Raw genomic sequence first — 22,590 nt, 5'->3', positions numbered from 1 at the left:
CCGCCCCATAGCACGCTGATGCGCGATGGAGGCACAACTATCGTAGCCAAATGCTCTTCACAATGGAACCCTGGGTAATAAGATTCCACTGTGGTATCCTAATCGAATGCAAAAAACTAGGCCCAGCGTGATGCGCTCTATGCCTTTATCTTCTTAATAACTTATCCGCGGTACTAAAAATTGCTTGCTTGGGCCCCGAGTCATCGTGCCGAGCCCCACTGAGCCCTGTTGGGCCCTGCTGGGCCCCGCCCGATGACTCGATGCTCTAATTTTTTTGTGTTTTTGGTTTTTTTTAATTTTTTTGGGGGCTTAAGGCCCTTCTAATTTTCTAATATTTGCTTACCTTGGAGGTGGTCGTGGTACTTGGACTTCGTGGGTAACGCTATCTTCGGCACTTGTTTCGAGCTACGAACACACTACTATCACTTATCACTTTTAGTTTATCCTATAATTTGTTGTTTCGGGCGTCTGTGCTTCCATCGGTGGAACTCGTCGTATCTTAGCGTCTCTCGCAGTATGTAATTTGGGTGATGTTCTAATTCTGCGAATTTGACCCTTGCCTTGTCTGTCATGGTTTCTGTGACTCTCACCTGTTGGAGTTCTCTGAACAGGAATCTTTCAGCTACATATCTTGGGACTCTGACGGCCTCCCTCAAGCTGTTGTTATGGACTGCTTGGATCTTCTTCTTGTGTGTATTACATACGTGTCCCCATGCGAGAGACGCATAAGTTAATACCGGTAGGATTATACTATTTATCAATCTTAACCTTGTTTTGAGTGTTAGTTTACTTTTTCTGCCTGTGAGTCCTCTTAGATTCGCTCTTGCTATGTTGGCCTTCTGGACTGTGGCTTCTACGTGTTTTTGGAAGGTTAATCCTTTATCCATAATGACTCCTAGGTATTTGGCTTCGTTTTTCCACTCGATGGGCCTGTTCTGCACCCTCAATTGTTCCTCTGGCTGCTGTCTCCCTTTCTTGTATAGAACCGCTTGTGTTTTCTCTGAATTTATGGCTATCTTCCATTTGATACACCATGCTTCAATTTCTTCTAGTGCAGTTTGTAGGTTGGTCACTGCTATATCTGCGTTTCTATGCTTGGCCGCTATTGCTGTATCGTCGGCGTAGAGGCTCATGAGGGTACCTGGTGTTCTAGGTACATCTGCGGTGTATATCGTGTACAGCAGGGGTGACAAGACCGCTCCCTGTGGTACTCCAGCCTCCGGGATTCCGAGTTCGGACAGGACTTGTCCTATCCGAATCCTGAACCTCCGGCCGCCCAAGTACGACGAGATTAGCCTCGTCATCGCTCCGCTGTACCCGTAATCCCGCATTTTGAATAGGAGCCCCTTGTGCCAGACTCTGTCGAATGCCTTGCTTACATCCAGGAACGCTGCTCCAGTGTACTGCTTATCATTGAAACCGGCTGCTATGTACTCGGTTAGCCTGAGGACTTGTAGTTCGCTGGAGTGCTCTGCTCTAAATCCGAATTGAGCCTCTGGGATGATATTTAGTCGGGTTGTTTCCGCTTGCAGTCTGCTGAGGATGACTCTTTCCACTATCTTGCTGATCGCTGGAAGTAAGCTGATTGGCCTGTAGTTCTGTGGGAATGTGTGATTCTTGCCAGGTTTTGGAATCATGATGACACGGGCCTCTTTCCATCTGTTTGGGAATGTCTTGAATCTTAATATTGCGTTTATAATATTTGTGAAATACACTATAGCTTTTCTGGGCAAATATTTTAGGGCTCTGTTGGTTATTTCGTCGAGGCCAGGCGCTTTTCTCGGTGAACTATTTTTGATATGTTCATTGATTTCTTCCGGTGATGTTGGGGGGATGAAGTCCTCTGGGTCTTCTGGTCCTTCTTCTTGTTCTTCGACTTCTTCCAGGAAGTCGTCGTCTTCATCTTGGTGGAAGTTCAGTCTGCATTCATCTTCGAGTGTAGTCCTCATTGCCTCTGCTTTGTCTTCTATGGTGTATACCATGCCGTATCTTCCATGTAGTGGGGGGATGGGTTTCCTGTCGCTTCTCAACATTTTCTGGAGCTTCCAGACATTTCTCATGTTTGAGTCTTGTTCTTCCATCTCTTGTACAAAGTTGTCCCATTTTTCGCTACGGTGGAGTTTTAGGGCCGTTTGGACCTCCCTATTTAAAGTATTTGCCCAGGATTTATCTACTCTGTTTCTTGTTCTTTTTGCTGTTTTCTTTGCTCTATTTTTTTCCCTTATCAACTCTTGTGTTTCTTGTGGTATGTCTTTGAACCTTCCCATGAATATCTCGACATCTTCCTCTGTTGTGCTGTTTCTAATTGCCTCTTGGATGATATTTTCGAACTCTAGGACTTTTCCTTCTATTTCTTCTGGATTGTTTATTACTGGCACTATGTTTATTCCTTCACTTACTAACCTTTTGTAGTTAGTCCACTTTATTTTCTTTTTTGTTCTTTTTGGCGGGTTTGTCTCTTCCCATGTTCCGATTTCTAATAGGATGGGGTGGTGGTCAGTTGATCCTTCGTCCAGCGTGATTAATTCTGATTGCAGTCCTAGGTTTTTGGCTACAACTAAGTCGATGTGTGTCGGAAGTGCGTTTCCTGGGTAGTGGGTAGGTTCTTCTGGGCCCATTGCTATTGTGTCTTCGTTATTTTCTATGTATCTGTTTAGTAGTCGTCCATTCCTGTTCGTAGCTCTGTCGTTCCAGTTGGGGGATCTTGCATTCAGGTCTCCTATTATGATGGATGGTTCGGCGATGTTTAGGAACGCATCTAGGTCATCGTCCATTAAAGGGTCTTGTGGTCTTACGTAGGCTGATGTGATCCTTATTGCGCCTTGCCTCATGTTAACTTCTATTGTTGTGGCTTCCATGTTGACCAGTGGTGGAGTAGTGTAACTGGTGTGTCTAATACCCTTCTTTACTAGGATGGCCGTTCCTCCTGATCTTCTAGTGAGGTCGTTCCTATATACGTCGTATCCAGGAAACTTTAGGTTGAAGTTGTTGGTCAGTTTTGTTTCCTGAATTGCTACGATGTCCATCTCGTATCTGTTGGCGAGTTCATCTAGTATGTTCTGATTTGTGGTTATGCCGCCCGGGTTCCAGGAGCCTATCCTCAAGTATCCCCTCTCTGCCATTAGTTCTGTGCCTGCCTGGTGCTGAGTATCACCTCTTGGACTACCTTAGTCACGATGTTTGTGACCATCCTGACTAGGTACTCTTCGTCTGGGAGGGTTGGTCGGTTGGACGGTGTGTTGTTCTGCGCTGGTTGGTCTCCCTGCGTGGCTTGCGCGTAGGATACCCCGGTTGCCTGCTGTCTTCGGTTTGGTGGTGGTCGCTGTTGTGACCTCTGTGGTGGAGGCCTCCCCCAGGTTGGGCACCTAGGACATCCTCTGTAGTTGGCTGGGTGGCTCCCATTGCAGTTGGCACACGTTGCCTTGACTTCTCTGGCTCTCTGGCACTGCTTTGAGTGGTGTTCTTCGCCGCACTTCACACATCTCGGGTCCTTGTGACACGAGTTCTGGGCGTGATGGTACCCTTGGCAGTTGAAGCACTGCGTCGGTCCTGCTGCCTTGTGTAGGTCCTCTACCACAACTTTCATGTGGCACAGGTTCGTTACCCGCTTTGCTTTTTCCACGTCTTCCTGATCCAGTGTCATGACAAACATGGGTAGTGGCCTCCTTTTCCCTACTCTCGTAGACATGTTACGTGCTGTGTGGCAGGTTATTTCATATTGGTTTGCCATGTCTTCTTGGATTGCCTTCTCGGTGGTATTCGTGGGCAATCCTCGTAACACTAATTTTGGTTTCCTGTCTTCGTCGAGTGGAAAGGCTATCCATTGTAGCCTCTTTTTCTCTTTGGCGGCGTATGCTTCTGCATATTCCTCCACTATCCTTGTCATCTTTCTGTAGTCATCCGGGCTTTTAGCCTGGATGAGCGTCTCTCTGCCACTTCTGGAGATTTTGTTTGTGGTGATGATGCCTTTGCCCTGGGCTATGGTAAGAATAGCCCCTGTCTCGCTGACACTCTGTAACTTAATTACAGGCGGTTTTCTGTATGGTGTTACCTGGTTTTCAGGTAACACGGCTTCTTCGGCGTCTTCTTCGTTTTGGTTTGTTTCCATTGACACTGTATCAGTTTGACTGGAAGCGGCAAGCGCGTCCCTATCTGTGCTCGTGGATGGCACTGGTTCTTCGGGGAGGGGTAGCTGTACCTGGGGAGCTAGTTTCATGGCTTTTTCTTGGTTGGACGTCCATGTGGCGTCTTCCTCGTCGGTTAGTGTCACCAGGGGTGGAAACTCTTCCTTTCTCTTTTTCCTCTGTTGGGTGGACGCCTCCTTCGTCGAGGTGGTAGCCTTCTGGCTGGGTGGTCGAGTCTGCTCGGTGGTCATCTTTTTGGTGGCAGGCTGCTCTACTGGTGGTTTTTTGTCCGTCTTTTCGGGGTTTTTCTTCTCCGGTTTCTTTGCGAGTTGTTTCTGGAGAGCTATCAACTCGTCGAATCTGGCATCCATCTTTTCGCTCATTCGTCGAATCTCCGTATTCAGCTCTTTGATCTCTGCCTTCTGTTGTGCGATCACCTCTTCATATTTTTTGTTGTTTGCATCAACGTTTGCTGCAAATTCTTTCATCAGGGTTCTGAGTCGGTTGATTTCTTCGTTGGCCCTTGTCAGCTCGTCTTCGCTGGCGGCATCCTCTTCAACCCGCTGACGTTTGGTAGTGCCCCCGCCTTCGGCGCCTGGGACGTCTTCGTCCATGTCCTCGACTTCCTGGGTGGCCTCGATGTTCTGGGAATCCTCGACTTCCTGGGTGGCTTCGGTGACGTTCTCGGTGGTCTCGACGTTCTGCGTGGAGTCCTTGCCTTTTGACTTCTTTTTCTTTTTTCTTGTTCTACGATTTTGGATCGTAAAACCGTCTTTTCCATCTTCCTGGTCGCTCGAGTGGTCATCGCTGCTCTCTTCAGGGTGCTGTAACAGGAGGGACTCTTTAGAGTCTGCATATCTTGGCGGGGAAAGCGCCTTGGATCTGGGGGGTGACCGAGATCTGACTCGTGTCATCTTTGGTTGGGAGCGGTAACCTAACTTTTAGAAGAAGCCTTTTTTTCAGCCGATTGGCCCGACACCACATCGACTTCAGGGTTGGCTCCCTGCACAACAGCGCGGTAGTTCTCGTACCTAGACAGAACTAGGTACGGGATCCTCTTGATTTTCTCAACTCTCTGACCTTAGGGGCCGGGGCTGCAAGATGTATTCTAAATAACTACACCTTGCAGTGTCGAGGCACAGTGTTTTAAACTGTACCCATTCCTAACGGAGGCACAGAGAGTATCCCGTAGCGGGCTCACGTCGAGCCCGCTATTGCTTATTCTGCTTTCCAACCCTTGTTTGCAATGTCTCAGAAAATTCAATGAAATCAAACTTCCTGAGTTTCACCACATCCAAGAGGTTGCCTTTGGCCTCTGCTTCCACGTCTTCGCGTCTAGCGAGAGCGAGCGCTCTAGTGTTGCTGTGCTTACATTCACAGCCGTACTAAGAAGTACGTTACACCAAAGCACTTCCCTCTCCCCGACTTGTTGCGCTGCTACTGCTGCTCGTCCGCACTCTGCACGTCTTGTCTCTTCGGCGGCTACCGAGAGACTCTTTTAGTTAAATCTGACAGTTGTCGGAATATTTATATTTATTGGGATAAACCGTAATCGTACCCCCTCCTAACTGCCAAAGTGTCATGGCCGCCGTCGGGACCTATTGTGCTAACATTTACAATGTTTACATATAGAAAAGTTTGTTTTTTTTTTCTGCTTATAATGCCGTTTTCTAAAGATATTAGTGAACAAAATCGATTTGCTAATAATATTTAATATATTTTAAATGTGCTAAAATTGGATTCAACAGCAAAAGTCGCATAAATAACATATAAATAACGAATTTGTTTACCTATTACAAATGGGGTTATGTGGTTGTAACTGTTTATTTTGGGAATAAAATGAAAATGATCAATTAAACGACTGGAAAACTGTAAGTATTACAATTAAAACATGTTTATCCTATCACAAGAGTTCACTTCATTTTAAGAAAGCTAATTATTATTATACAATAGACATTTATAAACTGCCATGTACTTTTAAGGTTACTTTTGATCTGTTTTCAAAGCTTATGATTAAATGTTACCTCTTTATTAATTAGATTTGCCAACAAAAGATGCATGATTAAAATGCAATTCCTTTGCTAAAGTCATAAAAAAAGTACCAATACAGTTAAAAAAATTATTTTAAAAAGGTCTCTCAAAAGACATGAAAATATACAACAACTCAAAAAACTAGAGAATGTAAAGAAAGCCAGGTTATTGGAAATGGAATTCCTGTTTAATTGAAAGCCACTAAACTATCCAAGACTTTTCAGAATCAAATGTGTCAACTTGTAAAACGATTCTTCTGACATTTTTAGTAAAAACCAGATTATCCTCAAGAAAAATTCTGTTTTAAGTGAAACTCAAAGTCATATATATAAATATTATTTTGTGAATGTGTCATCTTTGAATGAAACAAATTTTTTACCTAAACAATTAAATGTATGGATCTAATTAAAAACGATGCTGAATCAAGTACAGTAGAAATACAATCCTTTGAACTTCTAAATGTGATTGTTAAAAGTGTCGAGATAGCTACTGCATAGGGATTCGAAAGTAATAGACTTGTTATGAACGCACTTGATCATGTACTTCTTACTGTTATAAAGTTGAAACAAAACTTATTTTATGCTTTTTTATCAGTCACTTTTAACTGTGTATCAACTTTACATGGTACATCGTGCAAAAATTGCTAAAATGCAAACATTATATTTATTTTCTGTGTTACATTGGATACTATGATTGAATGTCTTCCTCTTTTAGATAGTAAAGTGAAGAACATCTTGAAGTTCCAATGATGTTTCAAGATGAGATAAATCGAAATAATGGTTGTATGTTAGAAGGACAGAGAATACGAAGAAATGTTATTGCTGCATACTTAGTGTAGTGAAATACAAACTTCAAACATTATAATATATTTTTTTATTTCAAACATTTCATATGATTATGAAAGAACATCTTCCTCTTTAAAACAATGAAGAAGTGAAGAACATAATAAAGTTCCAACGAAAATGATTCCAGATGAGGAAAATCGAAATAATGGTTGTATGTTACGTGTATAGAGAATACGAAGAAATGTTATTGCTGCAAACTTAGTGTAGTGAATTAAAAACTTATTGTCAAATACAAATCAATTTATTTCATACTTTTATAATATATAGTGGTACAATTTTATATGTGTTCAAATAAAAATATTAATAAATAAAATACAATAAACACAAATCATGTATATCTTACAATGAATTACAAAATCAAAAATTAATTACAAAAATATCAAAATAAATCTAAAATATTAAAAAGTAACCCATAATTTTTATAGTACCTACATACTTTGGTTGGTACTCTAATAATTTGGAAATCCATTAAAGTTTGTAGATGGAAATTGCAGGTATCTAAAAAATATATAAAGTAACTCAACAATCTCTTTTCAATTAGGGTTGCAGTTGATAAAGATGAATGACCCTTGCTCGGGAAATCAAATGTATCTAAAAAAAATTAAGTAACAGCTTTCTAACAAAACAATCTTAGCACTAAACGGAAACAAAGATACTGGTAAGTATTAAAACATTTTTTGAAAAATCTTTCTGAAAGTGAAAATAAAGACTACTCTCTATGGGAACAACTAAAACTGGGCATGCTTTACAAAAAAATGTATCCAGAACAAACTTCTTCTCTATAAGGCAATACTACGACAAGTCTGGATGTACAGGATTTAATTCTGGGGAACTGCCAGTAACACAAATATGCAAAGACTACAAAGATTCCAATCCAAAGTCTTTCATGATATCCGATTTTTTTAGTACCACTACCAAATATCACGCTAAACTTAAAATTCTTACAATGAAGATAGCTAAAGCTTGAGTACACATAGATATATCCAACGAAATAAATAAAAACATTTAATGTATGTAAAATGTATGTTAGTCTTCTTCCACTTGCAGAAGATATTTTCAGTTGTTTGTGCCACTGTGAACTTAAGATCTCTAATATTAACCGATGATAGATTTATAAAAACTGATTTTAAATATTAAAAACTTTCAGAGATATTTCAATTTTCGAAACATCTTATAAAAGAGTGAAAAATATTCAGAGACACCTTACAGCCATAAACCAGTAAAACTAAAATATTTAATGTTTTTGTATAAATTAATATTAATATTTATGAACTTTTTAAATATATCTTTAAAAATTTTATGATAAATAAAATGTTTTTGAGTAAAGGCAATATTTTTTTATATGGTAATAGAAAAGATTAATATTTGAAATCATATACAGCATCACATTTTATAAATTATAATCTTTTTATTATAAAAATAGTAATACAGTGTGTCTACGGATGGGGTGCCCAAGAGGAAAAACTTTTTTATTTTCAATTTTAGCGAAAAATGTCATTCTTGATAAAAAGTTTTGCTTGTTCTAAAACCCCATAAAATGAACTAAAATTCAAGTTTTTCAAATCCTGCTTATTTTTATAGCCAATTTTATGTAAATCCCTATAAATTTTTGCACTAAGTTCGAAATTGTAACAATAATAACTTGGGAGAACAACCCTTTCACTTCTCTGGATTACGAAGCCAGACTTTGTCGTTCTCCTTGAATCATCCAATTATTTATTAATTAAATAATTATTAATACAACAATTTTAATAATGAAATTTATCACAAGATAAATTCTTTATTGAACGCTTAACATTGTCAAAAAAATTGACAATTCGCAAATTACTTATCGAAGTTGATAGTTACTAAGCTACATTGTGGCTTGGCAACACTAGATTATTGTTAAGATTTCAAACTTAGTGCAAAAATTTACATAAAATAGGGATTTACATAAAATTGGCTACAAAATTAAGCAGGATTTAAGAACTTGAATTTTATTTCGTTTTATGGGGTTTTAGAACAAGCAAAACTTTTTATCAATAATGACATTTTTCGCTAAAATTGAAAATAAAAAAGTTTTTCCTCTTGGGCACCCCAACCGTGGACACACTGTATATAATTATAATACTAAAGTCACAATAAAGATGCACTAGAAAGAAACAAACACAAGACATGATGAATGTTATGAGGAGCACTCACAAATCATGATTTACAAAGTTTATACATTGTAAATCATGATTCGGGAGTGCTATTTGTATCATTCAACATGTCTTGGGTTGTTTATTTCTGGTGCATCTTTATTGTGAGTTTAGTATAAGAGAATTACAAGTTTTATGTTAAATCTTCTGAATCAAATTTTTGTTAGGTATCATGTCACTCTTACTAATTTTATCCCATAAACACTTTGAAATAATACATTTTTTAGTTCCATGACTGTTATCAATTGTGGGATATCATATTGGCTACCATATTCGCTATTGTGGCTTTATTGACAGCAGCTCTAACTAATGATGATGGAGTCGATTTTCCATACTATGGTCTTAGATTGTTCAGCTATGATTGTGAGATTCTACCAGAACCACATTTACCTTGGATCTTTCTCTGAATTATCAAATGCAAAAGTTCATATTTTTTAGGGTGTTTCATACCTAAGTATTATTGACCTAAGTATTCCAGCTTGTGTCTCTTTAGTCAAATGGAAATTATTATATGAAACTCTACAAGAACACATTCATATTATAATCAATTAAGTATATTAATCTTAATCACAAATGTTTATTGGTTGAGAGAGTGACTTTTTTACTTATGCTCATTCAAATATTTTTACTATTTTCTGTTAGTTTTTTAATAGTTATTTATGATATAAGTGTTAAAAGTACACATTTAAGGCACGCATGTGAAAGTCTGCAATTCACATGAGTGCCTTAAAAATGTAGTTTTTAACACACATATCATACAATATTTTTTCTACAAAAGTAATTACAGAATAATATCTACAAAAACTTTTTTCTACAACTGTGTTAAAAATTCAATTTTTAGCACTCCATAAGAGCATTAAAAATGCTACTTTAAGGCACAAGTGCTTTAAAATTTTTATGGCACTGCAATTCGTATTGACCGTATAGACAATTTTGATGTAATGTCACAAAAATATAAAAATGGAATGTCAGTCCAGTTCAAGTAAAAGTTTTTGTAGATATTGTCCTGTAATTACGTTTGTAGAAAAAATATTGTATGATATGCGTGTTAAAAAGTACATTTTTAAGGCACTCATGTGAATTGCAGAACTCGCTATCGCTCATTCTGCAAACTTTCACATGCGTGCCTTAACCCTTAAACGCCCAAGGGTGGGTAAAAAATGTCCACCTAATGCGTATTCCCTTGTAACTTATTTATTACATGTGTAAAAATTTTTCAAAAATTATTTATTGTTACAAATACAGCCCTTTATCTAATGTTAATTTGGTTTTACCGATATTTTTGAAAATAAAAGTAATATCTTGAGTTAAATATGGGTGGTCATAAAAAGTACACCTTTTGTAAAACTTGTTACTAAAGGTTTCTCTATAATTTCTCGTTGGTAGGAACATAATCCATATAATTATCGACGTATAATTACATTATCGACATAATTCTCTGCCAATGAGGAGGCTGAAAGGAAGAATGTGGAGAAAATCGACAAATTTGAATTAATGGCAGTTACTGGTATGTTAATTTTTATTTATATTGTAATTTTGTTTTAAGGTTTGTAAATTGTTTATATTAATATTTTAGAAGATGCTGTGTTTCTTAAGCATCAGATTCTTAAGTTTAATCCATTTCCAACAACTCTCAATAAATATATTAGCTATTTTCAAGGTGGACATTTTTTACCCACCCTTGGGCATACATGGGACCTAAAAAAGGTTGGGCGTTTAAGGGTTAAACGTGTACTTTTAACACTTATATCATAAATAACTATTACTTGAACTGACATTCCATTTTTATATTTTTTTGACATTACATCAAAATTGCCTATACAGTCAATACGAACTGCAGTGCCATAAAATTTTTAAAGCACTAGTGCCTTAAGGTAGCGTTTTTAACGCTTGTATGGAGTGCTGAAAGTTGCATTTTTAAGATGGTTGTAGAAAAAACAAATTTTATGTATATTTTATCTAAAAAAGTATTTAAGCACTTAAATATTTTTTCAAAAATAGAGTATTTTTATGAACTTCTTTAATTCTTTTTTATTTTAACTTTAATGCAATCTGTTATCATGATAACAATATGACAGATATAAAAAATGACACAGTGGGAACTACACTCAGGGGTGAGAACTCTTTACATATTTATATTAATTTAGTCTACATTACCATATTTCTGACTTTTTTACAAATTAGTAACTACTATCTACTTCCCAGTGGTGTAGAGATCTGTAACTTTTCTTAACCCTCTAGTGCCCTAGTTTGCCTCAAGGCGGACCATAATAAAAATTTCCATGCTTACTATTTAAGTATTTTATAGCTGCAATACCGAAACCAGCCTCTGGACTAGATCAGATAAGCATCCAGCTTTTAAAAGTTTGGGTGATCAGACAGATTTTTACCCTATAATTTTCAGTTTAGCATGATATTTGGTAGTGGTACTAAAAACATCGGACATCATAAAAGACTTCGGATTAGAATCTTAATAGTTTTTGCATATTTGTATTACTGGCAGTTCCCCAGATTTAAATCCTGTACATCCAGACTTGTCATAGTATTGCCTTATAGAGAAGAATTTTGTTCTGGATACATTTTTTTGTAAAGCATGCCCAGTTTTAGTTGTTCCCATAGAGAGTAGTCTTTATTTTCACTTTCAGAAAGATTTTTCAAAAAATGTTTTCTTACCAGTATCTTTGTTTCCGTTTAGTGCTAAGATTGTTTTGTTACAAAGCTGTTACTTAATTTTTTTTAGATACATTTGATTTCCCGAGCAAGGGTCATTCATCTTTATCAACTGCAACCCTAATTGAAAAGAGATTGTTGAGTTACTTTATATATTTTTTAGATACCTGCAATTTCCATCTACAAACTTTAATGGATCTCCAAATTATTAGAGTACCAACCAAAGTATGTAGGTACTATAAAAATTATATGTAACTTTTTAATATTTTAGGTTTATTTTGATATTTTTTAATTAATTTTTGATTTTGTAATTCATTGTAAGATATACATGATTTGTGTTTATTGTATTTTATTTATTAATATTTTTATTTGAACACATAAAATTATATCACTATATATTATAAAAGTATGAAATAAATTGATTTGTATTTGACAATAAGTTTTTAATTCACTACACTAAGTTTGCAGCAATAACATTTCTTCGTATTCTCTATACACGTAACATACAACCATTATTTCGATTTTCCTCATCTGGAATCATTTTCGTTGGAACTTTATTATGTTCTTCACTTCTTCATTGTTTTAAAAAGAAAGATGTTCTTTCATAATCATATGAAATGTTTGAAATCAAAAAATATATTATAATGTTTGAAGTTTGTATTTCACTACACTAAATATGCAGCAATAACATTTCTTCATATTCTCTGTCCTTCTAACATACAATTATGTCGATTTACCTCATCTTGAAACATCATTGGAACTTCAAGATGTTCTTCACTTCACTATCTAAAAGAGGAAGACATTCAATCATACTATCCAATGTAACACAGAAAATAAATATAATGTTTGCATTTTTAGCAATTTTTGCACGATGTACCACGTAAAGTTGATACACAATTAAAAGTGACTGATAAAAAAGCATAAAATAAATTTTGTTTCAACTTTATAACAGTAAGAAGTACATGATCAAGTGCGTTCATAACAAGTCTATCCCTTTCGAATCCCTATGCAGTAGCTATTTCGACACTTTCAACAATCACATTTAGAAGTTCAAAGGATTGTATTTCTGTAACTGTACTTGATTCAGCATTGTTTTTAATTAGATCCATACATTTAATTGTTTAGGTAAAAAAATTGTTTCATTCAAAGATGACACATTCACAAATATGACTTTCGAGTCTCACTTAAACAGAATTTTTCTTGAGGATAATCTGGTTTTTACTAAAAATGTCAGAAGAATCGTTTTTACAAGTTGACACATTTGATTCTGAAAAGTCTTGGATAGTTTACTGGCTTTCAATTAAACAGGAATTCAATTTCCAATAACCTGGCTTTCTTTACATTCTCTAGTTTTTTGAGTTGTTGTATATTTTCATGTCTTTTGAGAGACCTTTTTAAAATAATTTTTTTAACTGTATTGGTACTTTTTTTATGACTTTAGCAAAGGAATTGCATTTGGCCTTAATCATGCATCTTTTGTTGGCAAATCTAATTAATAAAGAGGTAACATTTAATCATAAGCTTTGAAAACAGATCAAAAGTAACCTTAAAAGTACATGGCAGTTTATAAATGTCTATTGTATAATAATAATTAGCTTTCTTAAAATGAAGTGAACTCTTGTGATAGGATAAACATGTTTTAATTGTAATACTTACAGTTTTCCGGTCGTTTAATTGATCATTTTCATTTTATTCCCAAAATAAACAGTTACAACCACATAACCCCATTTGTAATAGGTAAACAAATTCGTTATTTATATGTTATTTATGCGACTTTTGCTGTTGAATCCAATTTTAGCACATTTAAAATATATTAAATATTGTTAGCAAATCGATTTTGTTCACTAATATCTTTAGAAAACGGCATTATAAGCAGAAAAAAACAGACTTTTCTATATGTAAACATTGTAAATGTCAGCACAATAGGTCCCGACGGCGGCCATGACACTTTGGCAGTTAGGAGGGGGTACGATTACGGTTTATCCCAATATAAACATCAATATTTATACAAATATTTGACAGAATATTAATATTTAAAATATTTAAATGTAAAAATAAATAAATATAAAATCAAATTTCATTATACAATGTCCGAATGAAAATGACAGGATATTTGCTGAAAAATACTAACCTAGAAATTACAATTGTCATTTTACCACATGGTTTGGGAAAATACTGTCACGATCGATTACTTTTGTGTTAAATTATCTTTATTTGCATCATTGATTGGATATCTATTTAGGGTATTGTAATCGCCAACCAATTATACATCTTTAAGTATAAGTCGTTTTGATATGCAAGTACCCGTCAAGGAATACAAAATTTTATAAGTTCAATGTATAATAATCAGAAAGTTACGTTTTGTCTCACTCCAACTGTAATGCGTTAAAAAGAATTCGATAATCTGTGACCCACTGAAAAAAGTGTTTTTTGATGATATGTATTATTTCATAATGTACCTCACCATACAATCTTTTAACTATTACTAAATGATGGTATAAATACAATACCGAAATATATTTGAATATTGAAAAAAGTGTACTCTTAGTAGGTTTCCCATTAATCCTTTAAAATTAAATAAATGAAGATCTTACAGCAATGTAAATACCACATTGTTTGACGCATCACAAGGCATAAAGACAAAAATCTACAAATACCGTGCAAGCCCTTTCATAGATAATAGAGGCGCTATTTCATGACAATATCTGCAGAGTCTAGAGATTTAGAAAATAGTTTGCATGAAAAGTTTCATATTGGGTAATTGTAGAAAATCCCGCAATAACTCCCTAAATCTTAAGTAAACCTGATCCGTATTACTACTCTCTCATATGCAGTAAAAAGGCAAGAGTTTTAAAACTTCAATAAAATGGTTAGACAATAACAAAGATTCACTTTAATGCTAGAACGAGCTATGCACAACCATTCTTATATTCGTGAGTTGTTAGATAATGAAAACTGGAAAATGATTTTATCCCTGATTGGTCAATATTTTTTAATAATCTCTTCGTATAAAGTAAACATTACTGATCAAATTTCCTTGTAAAATTATTTTTTTGTAGCACGTTTTTTATTGAACATTTTACACATACGAATAATAGGTCTGGATCCCGCGTATGAAAAAAAAAGTTGATTAATAGCAAGCTGAAAATTTGTTAATAGCTTAAGGGTGTCTAGTCGGATAAACTTTGATATATGGGAACACTGGAACAGGGGCAGTTTTAGTTGTGGAACAGGTTAAAAATTTGGAACGGCCACACCACGAAAACGAGACATTTATTTTGTCCGACAGAACAAACTCAAACTCTTCGAAAATAAATTAAACTCTCATGCAAAAATCAGACGGCTATTTATCACCAAATGGGCGTTTTAATGAGTGGAACATGTAGAATATGTCAAATGCCAGGAATTATGACAGGTGATAAATAGCAGTCTGATTTTTGCATGAGAGTTTAATCTCTGTTCGGAGAGTTTAAGTCTGTTCTGTCGGACAAAATAAATGTGCCGTTTTCGTGGTGTGACCGTTCCAAATTTTTAACCTGTTCCACATTAAAACTGCCCCTGTTCCAATGTTCCCATATATCAAAGTTTATCCGACTAGACACCCTTAAGCTATTAACAAATTTTCAGCTTGCTATTAATCAACTTTTTTTTCATACGCGGGATCCAGGCCTATAAAACGACAATGAATTAAAAAAATATTTGTATTGTTTTGACAGATGATTTTTACAAAGAAACTTTGGGTTATCTATGAAACCATACGTATCTCTATTATTATCAGATACTATCAGACTCGTTTTGAAATAATTTGAAACAAACAATATGAACACACCCTATATACATAATGTGTTCCCGATATGCCCTGATAGACTAAAATAATACAAATACAAAGCAGGGTGGAATCGCAACTTAGAGCAAATCTACCATGAATTCAAAGAGGGTGGTGATCCTGAACGTCCTGATGAACTTCTTAATAAGTTAGACGTTGAAAACCGTAGGAAATGTAATGAAACAACGGAAACTGTAAACTTCAAAAAACCAAGCAAGAATGAGTGGAGTTTTCTAAAGACATTAGACAGCTACAACTGCCCTACTAAGCAAATAGTTCAGTGGTTGAGGTTATGGTTGGGCTTTCAAATACCGCTTTATCTTGTTCAACTAACACTCAGGAGAGCAGCGAGCATGGGCAGAATCCAAAACCATCTTTCCATTGAAAAAATTTACTAAGACAGAGTGATTGGCTATCATCTTCTTTAACCTTGCTCTAGAGAAGGCAATTCGAGAGTCCCAGATAAACTGAAAAGACACTACCTTTAACAAATCTGTACAAGTTGTTGGATATGCAGGTTACATCAACCATAGCTAGGTCCACAGAGTCTCTGACCGAATATAAATTCCCAAAAGACCAAATGGATGTGTTGTATTAGGTAAAGTTTAGTAACCAGACATCTATGTAGAAAAATATTAATTGACGATTTAGAACTGAAAAGTGTGGACACCTTCATATACCTAGGCTCGCTATTGACACTAAAGATAACATTAGCGGAGAAATTAAAAGAAGAATAGTGCTTGCCAACAAAGCTACCCAAAACATTAGTGACCATCTATTATACATTAATAAGACCAGTGTTAACATATGGAACAGAAACATGGTTAGTTAAAGAAAGGACCAAGAAATGCTTAAAATTTTCGAGCGAAAAATCCTAACACGAATACATGGAAGAATAAATTAGCAAGGTTTGTGACACAGGCGTTGCAACTTTGAGTTGTATAGAAGGCTTGGTGAAACTGATATTGTAAAATTCATTATGGTAGCAAGCTTTAAACGTATCGGGCATGTATCAGGCTAGAGGACGGTGCAAAGATTTTTGACTGAAACAGATTATACAAAGAGCCAGAGAAAGACCGAAACTTCGGTATCATGACAACAAAATAAGAAGACGACTTAAAATCTATTGGAGTTAGAGTATGGAGACGAGTTGTCAGAGGCATGGATGAATAGAGAATTACTTTGAAGAGGGCTTTGGCTCATACCTATTAAGCTCTGATGCCACTGATGATGAGAATGATCACCTTGCCACCTCTTTCGCGATGGAGATATTGTAAAAGCAGTGAGATTGGATGCTTAAATCTCGTTTTACTGGAATATCGAATCAATCAGACCACGAACATTGATATTTACGCTGAATTTTTGATACTTAAGTAATATTTGTTAATATAAATAAAAGTACATCATAGATTTTATGTAAATGTATTTCTATCATTATAATAATTGTGTTATAATGAAAAACTGGTTTCTTTTAGTTGTGTTTTAGTTTTATGCCTGGATCCCGCGTACAAAAAAAAAGTTGATCAATAGGAAGCTGAAAATTTGTAAATAGCTTAACGGTGACTAGACGGACAAACTTTGTTATACGGGAACAATGGAACAGGGCAAGTTTTAATTGTGAAACAGGTTAAAATTTGGAACATCAGACTACGAAAACGTCCCATAAATTTTGTCGGACAGAACATCCAAATGATTTGCTACGCTTTCATTAAACTCTCATGCCAAAATCAGACTGCTATTCATCACCAACATAGTTCCTGTGATGTGACATGTTCTACGTGTCGGACTTATTAAAATGTCCAGTTGGTGATACTAGTAGTGTGATTTTTGCGTGACATTTTAATGAAAGGGTATCAAATCAATTGCAAGTACTGTCCGACAAAATACATGGAACGTCTCCGTAGTCTGACGTTCCAAATTTCTAACCTGTTCCACAATTAAAACTTCCGCTGTTCCAATGTTCCCATACATTAAAATTCGTTCGACTAGATACCGTTAAGATATTATTAGATTTTTAGTATGCTATTAATTAATTTTTTTTTGTACGAGGGATTCATGCTTACTTCTTTTAGCGTTGGTATCAACTCTGTTGTGAAAAATATTAATTTGATTGCTATCCCTACGTGAGAAAATTCTCTACCTATGTTGAGTGATCCTGCTAATAGTCTAAACTAAAAAAAACGAATAGTAACGATAAGAATAAAAAAAATAGTACCACTTTTCAAATATGTAAACGGAAAGAATTGTATCTAACTAGAAGAAGATTAAAAGAAGTGTTGTTTGCTGATGCAACACACAAACTAATTCAACTGGTTAACAACTGTATGATTTATTCAAACCTATAAACAAAACATAAAATATAACGTGTATTAAAAATTATTATTTTGTATTTCTATACACTAGAAATTTATTTGAAAAGCGAAATAACAAATAATAATAATATATTATTGTATTTAACGGTATATAGAACAACAAAATGATTGTATAAAATCAATGTCAAGTTATTTGTAATCAAGGGGTTTACAGACAGAATGTTTACCAGGACGGTAAAATTGGTTTCATCAAATATTCGCGTAGCTACCTTTGTAGCAATAGTGGAGAATGCGCTATTGCCAGATAGGAATTCCAGGTAAATGAGTTTTAATTGGATATTTATGTGATTTAGAAATGTGATTTCACTATAATAGTAAAATAGATACACAGGTTTTCATTTAAAAGGTGCAAACTAATCGATTTATTACAAATGTCATCATGAACAAAGTAACCTCAAGTTCTGGAATTTGTCATGATGATAGAACAGGCTTGGCAACATCAAGCAAATTCGGATAGGAATTTGGTAGAGCAACTTATTAAGTAAATACCTTCTTATGAAAGTCACTACAGTAGAAAAGATAGAGGTATGAGATAACCTCCTTCAACTTTTATGCTTTTTGGACTTTATCAGGAATATAAAAAATGGATTCCTGTTGATAAACAACCTGTTTCACGATTTATTTACGAACGCGTCTTTCATTCGTTAAACTTCAAAATTAAAATGCCCAAAAAAGACACATGCGCCACATGTGATCGATATAATATATTAATTAGAGCTGCTGAGGCAGACGAAAACTCACAAAACCTAAAAAAGAATTAGATGAACACCAGCAACAAGCTGAAGTGGCTTATAATGCAAAAAAGGCAGAAAAAGAAAGCTCACGTTAAGACCTTTCAAAGTTAGTATATAGCTTTGACCTTCAGCAGTGCCTTCCAACTCCGACTCTACAGATATCGGTTGCGTTTTACAAAAGGCAACTGTAGACATTTAACCTTACCCTCCACAGATGCAAAGATCAACAAGCTTTCTGTTATATGTGGCACGAAGCCATTGCCGCAAGAGGCGCCAATCAAATAGCATCGTGTCTAAGCAAACACATTAAACAGCTTCCTTTCACGACAAAAACAATTACATTTTATTCAGATACATATTCTGGACAAAACAAGAATTTTATGTATCTGTCATGTTCATACTTGCGTTAAAAGAACATTCCAGTCTTGAACACATTGACCATAAATCCTTAACTCTTGGTCATACTCATATGGAGTGTAACAGCGACCACTCGATTATCGAAAAAAAGAGAAAACGATATCCTTGTCCCATTGAACATCCAAGAGATTGGATGAATCTCGTAAGGCTTTGTTGTGTTAAGAAACCCTTTGACGTAACTGAAATGGATATTTCCGACTTTTTTGAATACTCTGCCCTTCTCAAATCAGTTTTCTAAATCAGAAAGTTATTTGGAAGGACATTAAAGGGTTACAATATACTAATGTTCCTGGCCAAATATTATACAAAACATCCCTAAGAAAAGAAGATTCATTTCAATCTTTAAATTATTTAAGATAAGAAAAAGAGTGGTCGCGGCATGTTAACAAACCAAAGTCTTACAAAAATGCCAATCCGATTAGTAAAGAGAAAAAAATGAACCGAATTGAGTTGTTGCCATATATAAATTAAACCTTTCATGACTTCTACAAAAAATTGCCTACGATAGATAGTGTAAAGGATATTTCTCCAGATGCATCTGACCACGAGGATAGCTAACAAAGGGTAATATCGAGTGCTGTTATCGAGCTGTAATATATAGCAAGTGCTATATATTACAGCTACAGTGCTAGTGTATGTATAGCAAGTGCTATACATCGCGTAAGTTCGCAAAAAGTACTTCACGCACAGTTTCATACAATATTTTATCTCTGATGAACAAATAAAAAAGTGTAACTCTTCGTCACTGGAATTTATTTCTATCCTACAATTTTTAGAACTTTGACATTTAAAAATTCTAACTTATTTTAAACCACAAAACTGTCAAAACTTTTGTTGTAATTTATTGCTCGCATATCATCACCATGACAACGCGAAAGTTAAGGATGTTTGATTATATAAAAGTGTGCTAAAAAACAGTGCTAAAAAGTAAATCCCATTTAAAATACATTGTTACTTCACGCACACTTTAACTCCTTCTAACTATATATAATGACAGCTTTCATAAACTAAAAACTTATACATATGATTTGTTCCAACTCGATACAAAACCGTTCTCCCGCGATATTTCGCCAAATGAACATCAGATCGAAAAACTGCAAAATGAACGTATTCAATATTTTTGAAAAATCTATCGAATGACACTATACACGACCCCCCACGGAGGTGGGGTGGGGGTGGTTACGGAGGAGGTTACTTTAAAATATTAAATAGGAGACCCCATTTTTAATTGCAGATTTGTATTCCTTACCTAAAAATAAGAAACTTTTACTAGATACATGTTTTCGAATTATGGATAGATGGCGCTATAATCGAAAAAAAAACGATTGTTGGAAATGGAAAATTATATTAAAAAATGGAAAGTCCCCACTTAAATGGAAAACTTTACTTACCTTTTTTTGGTTTTAAGACCTAATCTTCACAACCCAATAGGTCCCCACAATGCTCGAGTGACTGTAAATTTCACATACTTTCCTCCTCTACTATTACCTTAAGTTACATAGTGTAAGGCTGCTGTTCCCTGTCAGTAGCTAAGTTGCCGGGATACTATACTTAAATAAAAACAAAGCATTCTCCTCTTTTTATTTGTGCTATAATTATATCTAGTTTAAGTGTCTCCATCAAAGAGTAGTATTTTTGTAAACAATACATTTTAAATTAAAAGTAACGATTTCTTCTAAACCGAATTTTCCATTAAAACGAGCGAATACAAAGGCATCAAATATCGACATTAAAATGTTAATTTAAGCGCATTATCACAAAAGGTCCTCTTTATAGATTGATGAAAAGCTTTTACCTTTATGGACATAGATCCTCCAATCATTCATACTCGAAAGATTAAAAATAATTTGCCCTAATACAAAAAAAGATCGAAAAAGTTGAGTTTTAATGACGGCTTATTATATTTGTAGGCATAAAAAGTTAGATTTTATTTATTAAAACGTTTTTGGTTCAAAATGTACCTTATCCCTTCAACGTCGGGAATCGCATATACGCGTAAAATTTGCTTGTTGGTCCAGAGCGCATCTGTTTTGAGATGGACGTTGAGAGGTGACTCAAATTTTTTCGCAGAAATTGCTTGAAAATATCTCAAATAATAATATTTGAGTTTTCCTCCCACATAAAATGGTCCGGAACATTGTTTAAATAATCAAAATATCAAAATATAAAGGAAAAATTCGATTTTTTATTGGTTTTTCCATTATAACTTTAAAACTATTCATTTTTAAGAAAAGTTGTACTGACATAAAAGTGGCGTAATTAAATTTTCTCCAATATAGAATTGGTTAAAAATTAAAAAAAATAGTCACCCTTGTTGCAAAATAGCCATAATTGCGAAAAAAAAAAAAACAATCAAAAACTAGTATTTGAATTTTACCTTTTTCAACCATTTTTGCTACACTTAGGACCTTCATATTTTACCCAGAAAGAACTTTATGATATATTAAAACAACACTGTAAATTTCATTAAGATCGGTTTAACAGATTTTGCAACATAAATTTTGAAATCCAGCTTTCGCAAAAAAAATCATTTTTTGAAAATGTTGTAGGACTGAAAATAAAGCAGATAGCAAGTTGAATTTCTTTTTAGCTTATAGAAGTGTACTACCTTTCATTTGCAATTTGCAAAATTAAAATCGATTAACTACCACGGCGTCAGGAAATTTTTTAAATAAACATTAATTTTTGGTGCTACGCGCATGACAGTGTTGTTCGATTCACACAAGTTGATTTCCACCAAAATTTCTTCCAATCTTTATCTAATATATTATTTTCTTACTCTATATTTTGTTGAATTTTAATATTTTAATTCCACAAAAATCAAACTAATTTTATTATTGTTTGTGAAATATTGTTTAAACAATTGCATATGTTTAAAAATAATAAACTTTTATTCTATAAGTTAAAATATATGAACAAAGAAAGTTTTTGCTAAAAAAAGTGTTATTTCAAAGGATAGAGTATGTGTTTTTATTTTGCAATAAACAGATTTATTTTTTTGTATCGAAATGTAATAAAAGTTAAAATGTATCAATCAAAATTAAAGGTCATTGGAATGCCCAATCAGAGCAAACTATCCGCTGTCCTGCGCGTAACACCAATAATTAACGTTTATTTAAAAAATTCCTGACGCCGTGTTAGTTAATCGCTTTTAGTTTTGCAAATTGTAAATGAAAGGTACAGTACGCTTCTATATGAAAAAAAATTTCAACTTGCTCTCTGCTTTATTTTCAGTCCTGTAATATTTTGAAAAAATGAATTTTTTTTGCGAAAGCTGGATTCCAAAATTTATTTTGCAAAATCTATTAAACCGATCTTAATGAAATTTACAGTATTATTTTAGTGTATCATAAAGTTTTTCTCGGTGAAACATGAAGGTTGTAAGTGTAGG

At 34.6% G+C, this 22,590-nt stretch overlaps 1 protein-coding gene and 1 long non-coding RNA gene across 2 annotated transcripts in view; one reads left to right on the top strand and one right to left on the bottom strand.

The window, feature by feature from the left end:
• Window positions 1-22,590, bottom strand: part of LOC114336294 (allatostatins MIP) — a 709,306-nt gene that overhangs the window by 455,085 nt on the left and 231,631 nt on the right. The window lies entirely within an intron of this gene.
• Window positions 5,836-7,328, top strand: LOC126890723 (uncharacterized). Its single transcript, XR_007700429.1, has 2 exons — window positions 5,836-5,995; window positions 6,870-7,328. It is a non-coding gene; the product is annotated as an uncharacterized LOC126890723 (long non-coding RNA).

Source organism: Diabrotica virgifera, chromosome 8, assembly GCF_917563875.1.
Source record: "Diabrotica virgifera virgifera chromosome 8, PGI_DIABVI_V3a".
Lineage (NCBI taxonomy): Eukaryota > Metazoa > Arthropoda > Insecta > Coleoptera > Chrysomelidae > Diabrotica > Diabrotica virgifera.
This window is presented reverse-complemented; position numbering and strand designations above follow the sequence as displayed.